This window comes from Hippopotamus amphibius, chromosome 1 (assembly GCF_030028045.1).
Source record: "Hippopotamus amphibius kiboko isolate mHipAmp2 chromosome 1, mHipAmp2.hap2, whole genome shotgun sequence".
Lineage (NCBI taxonomy): Eukaryota > Metazoa > Chordata > Mammalia > Artiodactyla > Hippopotamidae > Hippopotamus > Hippopotamus amphibius.
In genome coordinates, this window is record NC_080186.1 from 72617684 (window position 1) to 72638072 (window position 20389).

Sequence of the window (20389 nt, forward strand, 5' to 3'; positions counted from 1 at the left end):
ACACATATTTTTTTAAACACCAACTGTGTAATAGACGTGCTTATTACTGGTCATCATAGTGAACAAGTCAACCAGGGTCCTTTACAGTTTAACAAGGGTGATACAATTAAGCTAGGGATTGTACAGTACAGGATAATAAAGCAAGATAGTTAATGTGCTGGGGAAATGGAAGCTTTAGGAAAGGTCCATTAAACCTGTCTAGGGGCATGGAGCAGAGATGTCACGGAGGGCTTTACAAAGAAATGACATCTAAGGTGAAGTGTTTAGGTCTTGTTGCCTGGGATACTTTAGTTAATCTTCACAAAATAGCTTCTTCAAGTACATATTACTATTCCCATTTTAAAGACTCAGATGTGAAGGCTGAGAAAAATTAAGTAGTCTGCAAATTCCTAGGGCTAGTAAGTGTCAATAAGAATTGTGATTCAACCGTTTGTTTTCTGAATTCAAGGTAAAATTATCTTGGAGAAACCATATCAATATTTTAACCATATTTCAGTTCATCTGTTTTTAGAGAAAATTACAGTGATGGTTTTCTCTTTTACTCTTCTAGTTTACTTTTTATAGTGACTCAAGGAGGTAGTGACTAATATCACAGGATTCTGACCTCGGGAGATGATTCAGTTATGGAGATAGGAAAATACGCAGCAATCTAGTAAGGAGAGGTCCAGCTAGAAAGTCATGATTGAAATTTCAGCTTTTCCTAAATCACAGTGGAATTTTACATTCCTTGGAGGCACTTGCTTTCCTGAGCCAGCCAGGCACTGAGATAGACAGGTCCAGCTGTCCACTAGATGCTACCACTGGGTGGATTCCCTAGCAAGAGAACCATTAATATTTAGAGAGGTCTAGTACTTTCTATAAGAAAGAGCTCTGATGAAATTAATGTAAATTATCTGTTGGTTACATATTCAGACTTTGCCATCATTTACTATTCTTGAAGCAACAAAGATTTAACAAAAATGAAAGAATTGATCACAGAGAAAAGTATATTTTAGATTTCTGAAAAAGAAAAACCCAAAAGACTACCAACACATATACTTAAAATGCATAGGTATTGGCTAAAAATTTTCAAGTATATTTTAATATTGAATATACAAAAAAGAATAATTAAGTTCAGGACATTTAGCAAGATTAAGATATTATTATCAGTAGTTTTAAGAGACTAGTTTAATTTTTTTTTAATTTACTGATGAATTGATGATTATCAAGCAGCCTGGCTCAGATTTCCAGCAACTTTAAACATACACTTGACATAGAAGGAAGTGAGACTGTTTAAGCAATTATTCAACAAGCCCATATTCTTCATGAAGAATGTCTTCAAGGCACTACAGGCAATCTGTAAACTAATATTCTAATAATTCTCACATAGATTCAGTTGCCTATATTCCCTATCCCTAGATAGATAGAAGCTGAAGTTTGAAAAGGAGAGAAAATAGAGGCAAATAACACTGATAGCTTTAAATAAGGAGTTAAATAGCTTAACAGTAGAAAAAGATACAAACTACAGCATTTCAGGTATCAAAAATTTCCAACTGTGGTATAAATGCCCTTAAGATATATGATGACTTTCAAAGGCCTGTGTAGGAACAGATAATTTTTAAAAATTTCTTGACTTAAATGTTCATAGGTGTTCTTTCCTAAAATTGATCTGCCTAAGAGTATAGGTCTGTGGTTGAACTGGTTGCAGTTCCTACCTCTTGCTTTTGTACTCATCTTTCACTAAATCTCTCAAACATACAGAATCATATCATGGAGCATAGTCCAAAGTGTAAAACCTGCAGGAAATGAAACAAAGAGACTATATAAAATATTGGTGTTCTCTAGGTCCATCCATGTTGCTGCAAATGACATTATTTCATTCTTTTTTATGGCTGAGTAATATTCCATTGTTTATATGTATGGACCACTTCTTCTTTATCCTTTCAACTGCCAATGGACATTTAGGTTGCTTCCATGTCTTTGTGATTGTAAATGGTGCAGCAGTGAACATTGGGGTGCATGTATCCTTTAGAATTAGAGTTTTCTCCATATGCATGCCCAGAAGTGGGATTAATGGATCATTAAGTAATGCTTGTTTTTAGTTTTCTGAGGAACCTCCATACTGTTTTCCACAGTGGCTGCACCAACTTGCATTCCCACCACAGTGTAAAAGGGTTCCCCAAGGAGATTTACTGTAAGGCCACTCCTAATCCAGAACTATCCTAGCTCTAGGAACCACCTACTCTCTCCTTGGCCATAAGATATCTCATTGTCCTTGGAACAAAATGCAAATTCTTATATAATGGACCATAAAGCTTTACATGATCCCTGCGCATTTTTTTTACAATCTTGAGAGAGAAGAATAGAACTGGAAGAATTAGGCTCTCTGATTTCAGACACTACTACAAAGCTACAGTAATCAAAACAGAATGGTACTGTCACAGAGACAGACTTATAGATCAATGGAATAGGATAGAAAGTCCAGAGATAAACCCACGCACTTATGGTCAATTAATCTACAGCAAAGGAGGCAAGAGTATACGATGGAGAAAAGACAGCCTCTTCAATAAGTGGTGCTGGGCAAACTGGACAGCTACGTGTAAAACCATGAAATTAGAACATTCTCTAACCCTGTACGCAAAGAATAAACTTGAAATGGACTAAAGATCTAAAGACCAGATACTATAAAACTGTTAGAGGAAAACATAGGCAAAATACTCTTTGACATAAATCATAGCAATATCTTTTTGGATCCATCTCCTAGAGCAATGGAAATAAAAACAAAAATAAACAAACAAGGCCTAATTAAACTTAAAAGCTTCTGCACAGCAGAGGAAATCATAAAAAAAGTGAAAAGACAACTCACAGATTGGGAAAAAATATTTGCAAACGATGCAACCAAAATATACAAACAGCTCATGCAACTCAGTATCAATAAAACAAACAACCCAATCAAAAAAATGAGCCGAAGACCTAAACAGACATTTCTCCAAAGAAGACATACAGATGGCCAACAAACACATGAAAAGATACTCAGCATCACTAATTATTAGAGAAATGCAAATCAAAACTACATCGAGGTATCACCTCACACTGGTCAGAATGGGCATCATCAAAAAACCTACAAACAATAAATGCTGGAGAGGATGTGGAGAAAAGGGAACCCTCTTACACTACTCTTGGGAATGTAAATTGGTACAGCCACTATGGAGAACAGTACGGAGGTTCCTTAAAAAACTAAAAGTAGAGTCACCATATGATCCAGCAATTCCACTCCTGCACATATATCTGGAGAAAACCATAATTGAAAAAATACATGCACCCCAGTGTTCATTGAAGCAGTATTTACAATGACCAAGATATGGAAGCAACCTAAATATCCATCCACAGTGGAATGGATAAAGAAGAATTGGTACATATGTATGATGGATTATTACTCGGCCATAAAAAAGACTGAAATAATGCCATTTACAGCAACATGGATGGACTTAAAGATCATCATACTAAGTGAGGTAAGTCAGACAAAGACAAATATCACATAATATCACTTATATGTGGCATCTAAAAAGATGATACTGATGAACTTGTTTACAAAGCAGAAACAGACTCAGACTTTGAAGACAAACTTCTGGTTACCAAAGAGGAAAGGTGTGTGTTGCGGGGGATGAGTTTAGGATTAATGTATACACACTACTATATATGGAATAGATGGGCTACAGGGACCTACTGTACAGTATAGGGAACTCTACTCAATATTCTGTAATAACCTATATGGGAAGAGAATCTGAAAAAGAATGGACATATGTATAACTGAATCACTTTGCTATACACCTGAAACTAACACAACATTGTAAATCAACTATACTCCTCTATACAATAAAGATTAAATTAAAAAAATTAAAATAATAAAATAAAATATTGGTGTTGATTTTGATACAATGAATAATTCTAGAGTCTACTAAATTCTATTGCAATTTAGGCAGTTTTGAATTTCTTTCAACACATCCACATGAACATCTACATGAAGATATAATAGAGTTATAAAAGATATTGATTTGGGAAAGTTTTTGATGATAGATTACTGTAATCATATCACTCTGATGGAGTTAAAAAATTGAGTGCTGTTGCTATAAGAGGATTCTTTCCATTCTTATAGTTCTATTTAAGAAAACAAGATTTCCTAGAATTGATTGTAGACTCTATTTCACCGTGAGCAAAAAGTATCCTTATTTGAGGAAGAAAGTTTTTCCGTGTGTCTAGATAAAGCCACCTCATTAAGACATCCATTATTAGCTATGTAAAGCAATAAAAAGTTAAATATTTATCAAAATGTATGATATATAATTTAATCAATTGTGTACTAATTAATGATTGTAAAAGTAAATTCCTCCACAATATTTTTTATACTTAGATCCTTCCAGTCATAAGAATTTTTATAGTCAATTTACATATTTAATTTTACTGCAGAGAAGATAAGGTATCAATGAAAGATTTTAATTTTTTAAAATTAGATTAGAATCAAATTATATGGCAAAGTACAATGAAAATATGACTTTATGGAAAAAGAAACAATGTAGCATTTTTTAAAAGAATAGAGCTTGTTCATCTTTTTGATAAAAATGACTGATAGTGAATATTAAATCACTATGTTACTTAGATTTTCTTGGATGCATTTAAAAGTGAGAATTAACACATTTAAAAGTGAGGATTAACAGTTTTATTTTAAAAATCCATGTTTATCGTAATCAGAAATTATAATTTTTGCAAAGAGCTTAGCTTATAAGCTAAGCTATAAAAATTTTAGGTGACAATTTAAAAACATGCAATAGTTTACATAGTGTAGAAAATCATTTTATGGGCCATAAAAGCAAAAAGAAAGCAATTGCTTACCTTTACTCCATCTCACTGAGTCTGGGAAGATCACTGTGCTCATGCAATGTGCAAATAGAGGTTCATAACCATGTCCTAGAGTTATGAGGAAAATTAACTTATAAAACTTTATAATAATTACAAAGTATTTTCATATATATTTTGCTTTATAACTTTATAAATCTATCTCTCATGCACAGTCTCATTTAATCTTATACCAAAATAGGAATTACTTAGTACAAGTGGTGCTATCTCTATTTCACAAATACATGAGTAAGGCTTTAATAGAGTTGCTTTGAGTTGAGTTACTTGCCCAAAACAATTGCTAGTAAACCAGGGACTTGGTATCTAACCAAAAGTTTTCTTAACATGCTCTGCCTGTAAAATGAGGAAGCACAAAAGAAAAAAAAAAACTTCTGGAAGTTCAAGGAAGGTAAAATAGGAGAAGTACTTTAAGGTATGACATTCATTTATCTGCAAAGTTATTTTCTGTGAACCAGTCCTGGGCTATGACAATGTAGATAAGTAACACTTTTCTCTATCAAGCCAGACTCTACGAATCTCTCTTTTTTACTCTTTCAAATTATATTTTATAGCACAAAGGGATTTTGGTCATTGATGGTGGTAGTTTGTTTTAAACACCAAGTTAACCATAGGAAGGTGGATTGATAATAATTATCCTTAATTACACACTTACTGTGTATCTGGATCCATCCTGAGCACATTTAACAAACAAATCCTCATAACAATCTTGTCAAGTAAATAATTTTTACTAATCCCATTTTATGGGTGAGGAAAACGAAGGTAAATTAATTTGCCTTAGGTTCCATTGCTAGCACACAAGAAAGGTGACATTTGAACTCCAATATTAACTATAATTGATCACTACATTATGCTGCCTCTCAAGGACAAAAAATTTGTCCCTGTGATCTAACAGAAACTTAAAATGAGACTATTTTTAACTTTTAGCATATTTTGAGAAAATATAATCAGTTTAAATTTGTTTGCAGGAAGCAGATGGAAAAAAAAAACTACATTATTTTTTTCCCTCTGGGATACATTCCCTAATTTGTATTTTAAGGCACAGCTCATATTGAAATATGGCTTAGTCAATTTTCTCAAGAGCGGACAGATAAATATGGATTAATGGCTACTTTGGTTAATGATTGCAAGGCTGGTTTTAATTAATTGTGCCATGTAGCCATTCTTTATTCATAAAATAAAATTTGTGCTCAGAATACCTTTTATTAGAAAAAAAGTCAAGAAGAAAATTCCAGCAGTGACCAGTAGAAAGTTTAAAGGTCAACATAAGCAGAGACAGAAAGAAGAAATAATTATTTTTGTGTTTTAAATATCTGTATTTACTGATGCTGTAAAGTAGCATATACTTAATTAGTTTGACAAAACAGTTGAGTTTAGAACATTTTTGTATATCCATTTGTCATGTTTCTTATTTTATCATGTGTATTTATATGCAAATAGAATACTTTCTAAATGATTTAAAGATGATTTTAAGATATTTAATGGAAGGAAGTAGGTGTTTGATGGAAGGGAGTAGAATTGCTAATATTGCTTTTGGTACAGAATTCCATGTGGTTTTTTTCCCTTGTTTTAAGAGGGAGGTGTCTGTATCTGGCTCCATTCCTAAGAAGATGGGATAGAGAGGCTTGCCTGGAGCCTAGAGCTTTATCTCATCACTTCTCTGGACCTGACTTCATTCTCCCTCTCTGATATTGCTATTTTAAACACCTCTTGAATGCATTCTGAATGTAGTTTTCATTCCCGTTATAGCTCTTGAGGTGAAAGTCCAACTTCTCCAGGAAGCAGCTGCTAGGGAGATAGCACTGCAGACAGAATTCTCCCCACAGCGGTTCAGAGCACCTGCCAGTTAACAAAAATCTTGAAGTCCTTCCAGATCCAAATTTTAAGTCCATGTGGGAGAAGGCAAGCTGGTTTAGTTGAATTCAAAAAACTAAAAAGTAGAAATAACAAAGAATTTTCCAGTTTGATTCCTGACTGAAGTCGTTTGAACAGAGCTAATCCTAAACTAACTTAAATTTGTGCCTCCTTTTCCTTTTCACATTCTCTGCCTCATTTATCCATCCTGCATTCATGCATGCACCATTTTTAATTTAGAGATATTAAGACCTACCTGCCTCTCAAAATGCTTTTGTGACTGTTAAATGAGATCATATATGAAAGTATTTTCCATACCACTTAACCCATAGTCACCATTCAGCAAATGGAATTATTATTATTATCAAGACAAGATGATCATAACTAGACTTTAGTAACAGGCCAAAAATGTCAGTATGTTGCACTAAGACTTTCCTACTTTCTTTAGTCTGTATACAGGCTTTCTTTCACTCTATCCATGCCTATTTTACTTATTAAATGTTAAATCATATATTGAGTGATTTACAAATAATGTATTGAAACACCCTAAAAGTAAAAATTCCTTCGCAGTGCCTCTTCTAAACATGGTCAGACAAGCTAAAATGGAAGCTTGACTTAAATGAGACAATGGAAAGAAAAAGATAAAGCAAATTGTAGTATTATAGAAAAGCATGGTCTAATTATAAGTTAAAATGAGTGATTTCAATGTTTGGAATGCAGAGAATAATCCAAAACCAAATTTTAATGATTTCCTAGGCATTTAAAATGTTGGATTTTATGTATATATACATATAATACTTAAAGATATGAATTTATACCATTGCATGATCACATTAAAGTTCACATATTTTAGGAATTAGTTATAGAATGTATGAAAAAAGCAATAAAAAATTTTTAAAAGCTTTGTTATTTTCAATGTTCTTTTCTCTGATTTACAATATTAAAAATATGTATTTTGAGAATTTGGTGTTGGAATTAGATAGTAGCTGATAACTTTCAATCTCTTATCCAAGACATTTTTAATGTGGCTTTATTATTGCAAAGATGTACTAGAATAAAATATATAGGAAATCAATTTCTTTCTCTCAAAAAAGAAGAAATCAGTGTTGTTTGGTATTTTTTTTTCTTTTGTACTACTACGTAAAATGTAAAATGTGCCCAACATGGCATAATTCCCATCCTAAAAATAAATGTACGTGTCATTGATATTACTTATATACTTATGCCAGGAGGTTTAATGTAATTATGTCATAATAATTATTACCATGCATTACAAATTTCAATAAGCAAGTCATCTTTGTTACATAACCTCTCTGTACCTCAGTTCCTTCTCTGTAAAATGGGAAAAATGATAGTACTTGATGCTACCTATCATGAAGGATTGTTGTGAAGATTTAATGTGAAATAGATATCATGTGGTTAGAACAGTATCTGGTAGATAGTAATGTTAGTATATATATTATTATCTACACAACGGTATTGAAGTGTTACCTGCAGAAGTGCATTTCTCACTTAGAAATCTCTATAAATATATTTTAAAATATAATTTTCACCATCTGTAAGGGTGAGTGCTTCACTAAATAACTAAGATCATTGGGCAAATTGCTGATTTTATGCATTTCCCTTGACAAAAATCACACAAGCGCTACACCTGCCAGAATAGAAAGATAATAGGAAGCATTTCTTTCTCAGAGTACATTCTGCCATAGTAGTAGTAAAAGATAACTTAAAATATTGTCAACTATGGAGAAAAGATGGCGGCGAAGTAGAGAGACGTGGAGTGCATCCCTCTCCACAGATGCATTGGGAATGCACGGAAGGACACAGTAATTCCCACAGAGAACCAGCTGAACACCAGCAGACGGCCTTGGACACCAGAAAGGACCGCAGGGAGCCCGACATAGCCGGTAGGGAGGCATCTACAAAGGCTCAAAGAGGGTGAAGCGGCTGAGCTGTGGCAGACGGGAGGGAGTGAGAAACATATGGAGGGTCCACAGCGCAGCTCAGAGTTCCCGGACCGAGTCGTCGATCCGTGGCTGAACGGAGGGTCCGGGAGCAGGAGCGTGGGAACCTGAGAACTGGTTCAGGGTGAGAAACATTGTTGCTGGTAGGGTGACGGGCCGAGAGGACAGGAGGGAGGAGGTCCGCGGAGAGGAGTGCCCGTCCCTGAGAGCTGCCCGGCATGATGGCGGCTGGAGGCTGCAGGCTCACGGGCCGGGGGGGAGGAGCCGCGCGCATAGCCTCTCTCTCTCTTTCGGCGCCTCTGCAATAGGCAGTGGAGAGACGCCCTGCGGGCCAACTAAGGCGCTCAGGGATAACAAGCACCCTCAGGCACTCGGGCGGGGCTAGATTAAAACCCCTTGCAACACCAGCAGCAGGGAGGCTGCCAAGAGAAAAAAAAAAAAACAACAGCAACAAAAAGAAAACCCCGAGAGAGGCCCAACTCTAAGACTTTCTGTTTACACCTGAGCCACCAGCCTCCCTCTGCAACAGAAACCTCCAAGCCCGACTGAAACAACAGTGCACCACTGCTTACTCACTCCCAGGAGAAGGAGCCACTATTGTACCCTCTCCCTCCCCACACACTGACGCTTACACACAAACAATAAAGGAACCTCTGCTGGTCACAGAATAATGCAAAATAACCCAAGGCAAGGAGAAGGACACTTACAGCTGAGACGCTAAGGAAACAGAAATAGTAGTATCAATACCTATTGAACTGGTCCATTCTGGATTTTTTTTTTTTTCTTTCTCTCTCTCTCTCTCTTTTTTTTTTTTTTTCTTTATTACATACGATCTTAGCCCTAAGGGATCTACAAGTTTTATAACATAATTTTTTAATGATATTTTTTATTCTTTTTTTGTTGTTGTTGCCTTTTTATATACTTCTATATCTAGCTAACTTTTTGGTAGTACGGACAATATATCTCTCATACTTTCCTTTCATCCTTATCTTTTATACACTTCTATTCCTTTCTTTTTATTTGCATATTTCCAACCACATTACGCTCTTCTGTTCCCCTTTCTTCCAGCCTTTTTAAGTTTATTTTATCTTAACATACTTATAAGCAACACTATCGGTCTGCTCAGACTCCTTGCTCTATTCTCCAGATGATGCACTGCCTTGGTATTTAATATTAGGCTTTTGTCTTTATCTTAGTTCTTAGTACAATTGTCTAATTACATTCTGAAAATCTCCATTCTCTCTGGTGGTACTCTGGCTCTTTTCTATATTTGATCCTAGCTTACAAAATCTCCCTGGATTAATGTTTGTATGTGTAAGGTGTTATTTGTTTGTTTGCTTTTGCTTTTGTCTCTGATTTGTTCTGTTTCAGTTGTCAATTTCTATTGGGTTTCTCTTTGAATATCTGATAGCACACTGGGGTGCTGTCAGGTCTTCCCAGAGCCTTATGTCCTAATGGATTCAGTAATGGTGTGTCTTATACATGTATGTGTTTCGTAGACTTAATATTTGTTTAATCCAATACTTGGACATTCGTCTGAGGCTTGGACAGTCTTCTATAAACACCTGTATCGCCAGGACAAGCAACCCCAAAAGTTTGGACAACCATGAGGAAACAAAGAAACACCATGCAGGCAAAGGAGCAGGAAGAAACCCCACAAGACGAAGTAAATGAGGAGGAAATAGGAAAAATGCCTGAAAAAGAATTTAGAGTAATGATAGTAAAAATGACACAAAATCTCAATAACAAAACAGAGAAAGTACAAGAAACAGTTCATAAGAACTCAGAAAAACAAACAGCAATGGATAACAAAATAACTGAAATTAAAAATACTCTAGATGCTATAACCAGCAGAATGACTGAGGCAGAAGAACGAATAAGTGAGTTGGTAGATAGAATGGGGGAAATAAATGCCACAGAGCAGGAAAAAGAAAAAAGAATAAAAAGAATAGAAGACAGTCTCAGAGACCTCAGTAATAAAATTAAGCATACCAACATTAGAATTATAGGCATCCCAGAAGAAGAAGAAAACAAGAAAGGGTCTGAGAAAATATTTGAAGAGGTTCTAGTGGAAAACTTCCCCAACATGGGAAAGGAAATAATTCACCAAGTCCAAGAAGCACAGAGAGTCCCATACAGAATAAACCCAAGGAGAAATACACCAAGACACATCTTAATCAAACTAACGACAATTCAACACAAAAAAAATATTAAAAGCAGCAAGAGAAAAGCTACAAACAACATATAAGGGAAAACCCATAAGGATAACAGCTGACCTTTCTACAGAAACTCTGCAGGCCAGAAGGGAATGGCAGCATATACTGAAAGTCCTGAAAGAGAGAAACCTACAGCCAAGAATACTCTACCCAGCAAGAATCTCATTCAGATTTGAGGGAGACATCAAAAGCTTTCCAGACAAGCAAAAGTGAAGAGAATTCAGCACCACCAAACCAGCCTTACAACAACTGCTAAAGGAACTTCTCTAAGTAGGAAACACAAGAAAAGGAAAACACCTACAAATACAAACCCAAAACAATTCAGAAAATGGTCATTGGAACACACATGTCAATAATCACCTTAAATGTAAATGGATTAAATGCTCCAACCAAAAGACACAGACTGGCTGAATGGATACAAACACAAGACCCTTCTATATGCTGCCTACAAGAAACCCACTTCAGACCAAGGGATACATACAGACTGAAAGTAAGGGGATGGAAAAAGATATTCCATGCAAATGGAAGTCAAAAGAAAGCTTGAGTAGCAATACTCCTATCAGACAAATTAGACTTGAAAGTAAAGACTATCACAAGAGACAAGGAAGGACACTACCTAATGATCAAGGGATCCATTCAAGAAGAACATATCACAATGGTAAATATCTATGCCCCCAATATAGGAGCACCTCAATACATAAGGCAAATGCTAACAGCTATAAAAGGGGACATCGACAGTAACACAATAATAGTGGGAGACTTGAACACCCCACTTACATCAATGGACAGATCATCCAAACAGAAAATAAATAAAGACACACAAGCTTTAAATGACACATTAGACCATCTTGACTTAATTGATATTTATAGGACATTCCATCCAAAAACGACACACTACACTTTCTTCTCAAGTGCACATGGAACATTTTCCAGGATAGATCACATCTTGGGTCACAAATCAAACCTCAGCAAATTCAAGAAAATTGAAATCATATCAAGCATCTTCTCAGACCACAACGCCATGAGACTAGATATCAATTACAGGAAAAAAACTGCCAAAAATACAAACACATGGAGGCTAAACAATTCACTCTTAAACAACCAAGGATTCACTAAAGAAATCAAAGAGGAAATCAAGAAATATCTAGAAACAAATGACAATGAAAACACAACAACCCAAAACCTATGGGACGCAGCAAAAGCAGTTCTAAGAGGGAAGTTTATAGCAATACAGTCCTACCTTAAGAAACAAGAAAATGATCGAATAAACAACCTAACCTTACACCTCAAACAACTAGAGAAAGAAGAACAAAGAAACCCCAAAGTGAGCAGAAGGAAAGAAATCATAAAGATCAGAGCAGAAATAAATGAAAAAGAAAGGAAGGAAGCCATAGCAAAAATAAATAAAACTAAAAGCTGGTTCGTTGAGAAGATTAACAAAATTGATAAACCATTAGCCAGAATCATCAAGAAAAAAAGGGAGAAGATGCAAATCAACAGAATTAGAAATGAAAAAGGAGAAGTCACAACGGACACCTCAGAAATACAAAAGATCATGAGAGACTACTACAAGCAACTATATGCCAATAAATTGGATAACCTGGAAGAAATGGATAAATTCTTAGAAAAGTACAATCTTCCAAGACTGAACCAGGAAGAAATAGAAACTATGAACAGACCAATCACAAGTACGGAAATTGAGGCAGTGATTAAAAATCTCCCAACACACAAAAGCCCACGACCAGATGGGTTCACGGGCGAATTCTATCAAACATTTCGAGAAGAGTTAACACCTGTCCTTCTCAAACTCTTCCAAAATATTGCAGAAGGCGGAACACTCCCAAACTCATTCTACGAGGCTACCATCACCCTGATACCAAAACCAGGCAAAGATGTCACAAAAAAAGAAAACTACAGACCAATATCACTGATGAATATAGATGCAAGAATCCTCAACAAAATACCAGCTAACAGACTCCAACAGCACATTAAAAAAATCATACACCATGATCAAGTGGGGCTTATCCCTGGGATGCAAGGATTCTTCAATATATGCAAATCAATCAACATGATACATCATATCAACAACTTGAAGGATAAAAACCATATGATCATTTCAATAGATGCAGAAAAAGCTTTTGACAAAGTTCAACATCCATTTATGATAAAAGCTCTCCAGAAAATGGGCATAGAAGGAAATTACCTCAACATAATAAAAGCCATATATGACAAACCAAAAGCCAACATCGTTCTCAATGGGGAAAAACTGGAAGAATTCCCTCTAAGAACACGAACAAGACAAGGGTGTCCACTCTCACCATTATTATTCAACATAGTTTTGGAAGTTTCAGCCACAGCAATCAGAGAAGAAAAAGAAACCAAAGGAATCCAAATTGGAAAAGAAGAAGTAAAATTGTCCCTCTTTGCAGATGACATGATATTATATATAGAAAACCCTAAAGACTCTACCAGAAAACTGCTAGCACTCATTGATGAGTTTAGTAAAGTAGCAGGATACAAAATTAATGCACAGAAATCTCTTGCATTCCTATACACTAACAATGGAAGAGCAGAAAGAGAAATTAAGGAAACTCTCCCATTCACCATTGCAACCAAAAGAATAAAATACCTAGGAATAAACCTGCCTAAGGAGGAAAAAGATCTGTATGCAGAAAACTTTAAGACATTGATGAAAGAAATCAAAGACGACACAAACAGATGGAGGGACATACCATGTTACTGGATTGGAAGAATCAACATAGTGAAAATGACTGTACTACCCAAAGCAATTTACAGATTCAATGCAATCCCCATCAAATTACCAATGGCATTTTTCACAGAACTAGAGCAAGAAATCTTATGATTTGTATGGAAACGCAAAAGACCCCAAATAGCCAAAGCCATCTTGAGAAGGAAAAATGGAGTTGGTGGAATCAGGCTTCCTGACTTCAAACTATACTGCAAGGCCATAGTGATCAAGACAGTATGGTACTGGCACAAAAATAGAAAGGAAGATCAATGGAATAGAATAGAGAACTCAGAAGTAAGCCCAAACACATATGGGCACCTTATCTTTGACAAAGGAGGCACGAGTATACAATGGAAAAAAGACAGCCTCTTCAATAAGTGGTGCTGGGAAAATTGGACAGCAACATGTAAAAGAATGAAATTAGAACACTTCCTGACACATACACAAAAATAAACTCCAAATGGATTAAAGACCTACATGTAAGGCCAGACACTATAAAACTCCTAGAGGAAAACATAGGCAGAACACTCTATGACATCCATCAAAGCGCCATCCTTTTTGACCCACCTCCTAGAATCATGGAAATAAAATCAAGAATAAACAAATGGGACCTCATGAAACTTAAAAGCTTTTGCACAGCAAAAGAAACCATAAACAAGACTAAAAGGCAACCCTCAGAATGGGAAAATATAGTTGCCTATGAAACAATGGACAAAGGATTAACCTCCAAAATATACAAGCAGCTCATGCAGCTTCATACCAAAAAAGCAAATAACCCAATCCACAGATGGGTGGAAGACCTAAATAGACATTTCTCCAAAGAAGACATACAGATGGCCAACAAACACATGAAAAGATGCTCAACATCACTCATCATCAGAGAAATGCAAGTCAAAGCCACAATGAGGTATCACCTCACACCGATCAGAATGGCCATCATCACAAAATCTGGAAACAACAAATGTTGGAGAGGGTGTGGAGAAAAGGAACTCTCCTGCACTGTTGGTGGGACTGTAAGTTGGTACAGCCACTATGGAAAACAATTTGGAGGTTCCTTAAAAAACTACAAATAGAACTACCATATGATCCAGTCATCCCACTCCTGGGCATATACCCAAAGAAAACCATAATCCCAAAAGAAACATGTACCATAATGTTTATTGCAGCACTATTTACAATAGCCAGGACATGGAAGCAACCGAAATGCCCATCAACAAATGAATGGATAAAGAAGATGTGGCATATACATATACAATGGAATATTACTCAGCTATAAAAAGGGATGAGATGGAGCTATATGTAATGAGGTGGATAGCACTACAATCTGTCATACAGAGTGAAGTAAGTCCGAAAGAGAAGGACAAATATTGTATGCTAACTAACATATACGGAATCTAAAAATGGTAATGATGAACTCAGTGACAAGAACAAGGATGCAGATACAGAGAATGGACTGGAGAACTCGAGGTATGGGAGGGGGCAGGGGGCGAAGGGGAAACTGAGACGAAGCAAGAGAGTAGCACAGACATATATATACTACCAACTGTAAAATAGTCAGTGGGAAGTTGTTGTATAACAAAGGGAGTCCAACTCGAGGATGGAAGATGCCTTAGAGGACTGGGGTGGGGAGGGTGGGGGGAATTCGAGGTGGGGGGAGTCAAGGAAGGGAGGGAATATGGGGATATGTGTATAAAAACAGATGATTGAACTTGGTGTACCCCCAAAATAATAAAAAAAATAAAAAATTAAAAAAAACTATTGTCAACCATAATACTATATATAATGAAATTATGGTCTAGTGAATATTACATGTGTAATCATCACATATATACATATATACATGTATGCATATAATTATCTGTATCTATATCCATATTCATATCTATGTCCATATGAATATCTGTTGTATTGTCCAAGGAATAATTGGCATGAAAGAAATTAAGAAGAGAGCACATTAAAAACAAAAGCAAGTGAGTGAGGAGATAAAATCTCTTCTGTTCCGTTTAATCTCTACTTCACCTTCCTTACTTCATTTTGGCCTTGAAATCAGGATATGAAAGCTCTCTTTGTATGCAGAATTAGCATGGAGGTTGTATGAGGTTCTGAATTTTTTATTTTTTTCTGTGTGCTTTTGAAAGTTCTGTCAAATTTAGAACTTTGTGATATAATGAAAAGGCAGCTATGAAGGTAGCTGGCCAGTCCCTTCATAGGAATATCATTTTCACATGGTTTACCTTTGAAACCAAGGGAAGTAGTACTATTCTTCTTTTATTAATTAGTACCTTTAATAGGAGCTTTCATTAATCAACACGTTGTGAGAAAAGCTGGTCTTTTTCCATCGAGCTGAATAAATCCTGCTGTGTGGGGTACTGGTAATGGTGCTAAGGTTTATGTTTTTGGAGTGTGTTACAGGGAATTAGAGATATGAAAGGAAAAAAATAGTAGCCATAGGCTTAATTTCTTAATCGAGTTTAAAAAATAAATAACCTAAATATACTAATTTCCACTAAGCTCTCTGATGTCCACCTTTCAGATTTAATCACTACAGGAGAAGGTGTCACAGACAGAGTCTGTTAGAATTATTCCAACATCATTTTGTTCAACCAGCATCTCACCAAGTGGGACTTTATACCCTAAAAATAAGGACCTGCCTAATGTGTACAAATGTCATTTATAAAGGAGCTCCTTAAAAGAGTCTAGGAGCAGCAATGGCAGTCTTAATGGAAAAGCATTAACTACCTTAAGCTTGGGTTTAAATAAATATCAATCTTGAACAAAATGAACTATTAAAGCTATTTTCTGTATATTTTCCAACAACCAGATGTTTGAAATTATGTATACACAACATCCAGATGATTGACTGAAAATTTAAGTATTTGTCATGATATTTGCCTTGGTGGTAGCACAGCTTATGTTGAGGAGTATATTTTTGGAACTGCTTCACTCATCTCCCTGTAACATAGGTAGTCTAGCAGATTTTTTAAGTAGGGGGAAAAATTGCTTTCAAAAAAAGCCATGCCATACTCAGTTAAAGGATATATTCATTATTAAACATTTTTATTCAGATTATTTCATTATCTAGACTTCAAAGAGATCCTAAGATCACCAGCTATTAAAATGTTCTGTTCGGAATTCCAGAGATGAAAAATGATCCAAGTTTGTGACCTGAGACTATTTCTTCATCCTGCCCCCATCAATGATTTGATGTTTGCTTCCCCAGCCTCTCTCTCACACATTAATTCCTCCGTCCTATACAGGAGAACCCCTCACCTTTGCTACCGTGTAACTCTAAGAATGAATAGCATAGTCTATCACTGCGGTTGAGTGCAGGCTGACTGGCTTCGTTCAAGATACAATCTCCCAGTACCTTCATCTCTTTGTAGATAAAATGAAGATAATAGTATCTGACTCATAGGTTTTTGTGATGATTAAATAGGATAAGAATTGTAAAGTGCCTAACAAAGTGCTCAGCACATACAAAACAGAATATTCCTGAAGTACAGAGTCAAATACTATAGCTTTTTCTTACCTCAAGTAATTATGAGCCCACCTTTACCCCCCACCAACCATTTTACTCTGTTCACTCAATGCTGAGTTTGGTTCCCCACCAACCACTTGATTGTTTAGTCTATCCTCTGTATAGTACAATAGTTATTATTTATGCCACAGATGCTTGCATTTAATTCCATAGCATCATAGTTAATGTGTTCATGACTTTGCTTTCCCAGCCAGGTTGCACTTTGGGAATTTTGATACACTTTACCATATTATTTTTTCTTCTAAAAGTAACTTAATTTTTGCCCTCATTCATCCACTCAACAAGTATTTATATTTATTGTCCATTTTGTATAAGCTTCTGGAATATACAGATGTGGCCAAATAAGAAAAAGTTCCTGGATCTTACTTTTAGCAGGGAGAGACAGAAAATAACCAAGTAAATAGGTAATATGTCTAATGGGAGTGTTGGGAACAGTGGTGTTCTTTTTGCTATTTAGCATATTAGATAATTTGGAGACCTAAGGAAGATAGAGAATACATTATGCAGATCTCTGGGGGAAGAAAGCTCTAGGTGGAAGAAACAGTAAGAAACGCCAACTTACTGGGGCAAGAGCAAGTGTGACTTGTTGGAAGCACAGCTGGAGGCATAGACTCCAGAGCAGAGTAAATGGGAAAGAGTGCGAACTGACAAAGTCAGAGAAGCATCAAGGGGTCAGATTACATAGGGCTGTTGGTCCGTATCAGGATTAGAGTTTTTCTTATGAGTGAAGTAGGAAGGCTTGGAGTTGTTGATCCGATTTAAACTCTCAAGTTCATTCTGTTTATTGTGGGGAGAATGGGGTCAGGGAAGAAGCCAGAGACCCTCAGACAGTCATAATGATCTGTTATGTACTTACAACGTGATTACTGTGTTTTTACTTCCTGTTCTTCCTGGTAGCTAGTCATGAATATAATTTATCATCCTTGCTAATTATAAATTCTGAGTGGACCTGGATTGCAACAGATTATATCTTCAGACATTAGAGTTCTTCAACTGAAAAAAATGGTTTTGATGCCCAAAGAGTACAAAATGAAATTCTCACCACTTCTGTCCTTTTTCCATCCTCCTGTTCCCCTCTGTCATACCCATACTTTCCTTCTTTCCAGAATTTCTTCTTGATATAGCATACACATATCTAGCAGTATCTCTTTGTATAAATGAAAAAGCAAACAAAACAAAACAAAAACATAGGGTGAATGTGGAGAACCAAGAGGAGGTAGAGAGGAGACATAGTCCTTATTCTCAAGGAATCATATGTGTATGTGCCTATTTCATGTATTTTACATAATCATCTTATAGTTGACCTTAAAACAAGATACAGTATAAGTATCTTACAGTTTTACTAAATAGAAGTCATGCCTAGGCCTTGCTATTCCCAATTTGTAAAATTCCTTATATGGTAATTTGAGTTATTTAGGTTCTACCTCAGTAGTATAATCTGAGAATTGTTCTACAGAAATCCAAGGAGATAATACCCCATTTTTTTTTCCCCTGAGTCTCATTCAAGGGTCTTCCTAATGTATGTCCTGAAAAGCTTTGGGTTGGGGCCAGTAACAATTATGGAATATAGTTATCCAAGCCAAAGAGACATAAATGCCCCCCTCTTTTTTTTTCATTTTTCTCAGTGAAGAGGTTAGTCTATTCTTCTATGAAGGTCCCTGACATGCCAGAACAGAGGAATAGTGCTTATGCCAAGATAATGAGTTAGAACAAAGATCAGGTCTATGAAAGCTCTAATATCTAAATACTGACTACACTCTGTGGTCTTCCTGGTACCCCCCAAATAAAGGTAAAACTGCTGCTGTCTCTAGGGAAAGGGAAATGCCAGGCAGAGTATTTTAAATCAGAGTTTTATGGTAAAATATCCATTAATAATTAATTTTCTGCTTCCTTTAGAATAGGACAGGTTAAGCAGTTGGTCACATTCAGTAAATAAGAAATTACTTGCAGTAATTTCTGCAACATTCTAATCATCTTCCCATTTATGAAACCTATTTTAAAAGTCTTTGATCTGCATTATGGTGAAAAGGACACTGAATGTGGAAATAGAAGACTTGATTATGAATTCAACTTTGCTACCCACTAACAGTGTGGCTTGGGCAAGGCATTTAACACCAAAACTCCACTTATATTCTAGTGATGAATGGAACATAGCAATCTATATCTCACAGGCTTGTTATGAGCACCAGACAGGACAAAGTGTGAAGGCCACAAGTGCAGAGGTCACACAATAAATGTATGATGAACCCAGATGGTAAATACAGACATTGGAATTATCAGTCCTAGTAGTGTTCTACGCTATACCAGTACACATGTGATCTTGTGAAATGGGAACTATGTCCCCAGTATCTTCTTTCTGCATGTTATTAAGAATGACAATATACTATAATTGTTTAATTATGTCATTAAAGTGGGTTTTATTTTCCTCATTAAATACATTAGGAAAAGCTTTTCAATTAACAATGACCTTTATGACTTCTACTAGTTTGTATTCTGTAGATGGTGAAGCTGACTGGAAATTAGATTCTGCAATGTACCTTGTTCCTTATTTTTTCACCCACTGATTAGTTTGATACAGTTGGCAGCAGCCTACCCTGTTGCTTTCCAGCTTGCAATTTTGTAGCAATCTTAAAACACTGTGTTCAATCCCCCAAGGTGTTCTGTAGAAATGCTGTCAAACTATTTCCATGAATGTGTATTTTCATTCTGTAGCCCTGCCTTGTACTCATTTAAGAGAAGAAGTCTTTAATTTGTATCAGAACGTTTTCAAGATGAAACTTGGAATTCCAGGCCTCAGCAAAATCACTGATATATGACCATAGCCTTCTGTTCTACATCTTGACAAGCCTGACTCCTATTAGATACAAAGCTATATTTTTGAATTTTGTTATTAGAATACAGCTCTGAATAAGTAACTTCAAATATGGCCTTAAAATCTGCTAGTATTAATCATGCTTGTTGTTATCATCTAGCACCATTTTACCTTTCCAATTTTATCTCTCATTCCTCCTACCTTATATCCCATGCTTATCTGTACTTCCTTGAAATGCCTGTCTCTCTCTCTCACCTTTCCCTGGCGTTATCCACGTATAGCACCTCTGTCTAGAACACTGCGTCTTCCACTCCTCATCTCTTTACCTCAGGCATTTTCTATTTTAGAAAGCATTTTTCTATACTC

The 20389-nt window shown here is 35.9% G+C and overlaps 1 protein-coding gene across 2 annotated transcripts in view; it reads left to right on the forward strand.

The window, feature by feature from the left end:
- NEGR1 (neuronal growth regulator 1) overlaps positions 1-20389 on the forward strand; it is an 871642-nt gene that overhangs the window by 317558 nt on the left and 533695 nt on the right. The window lies entirely within an intron of this gene.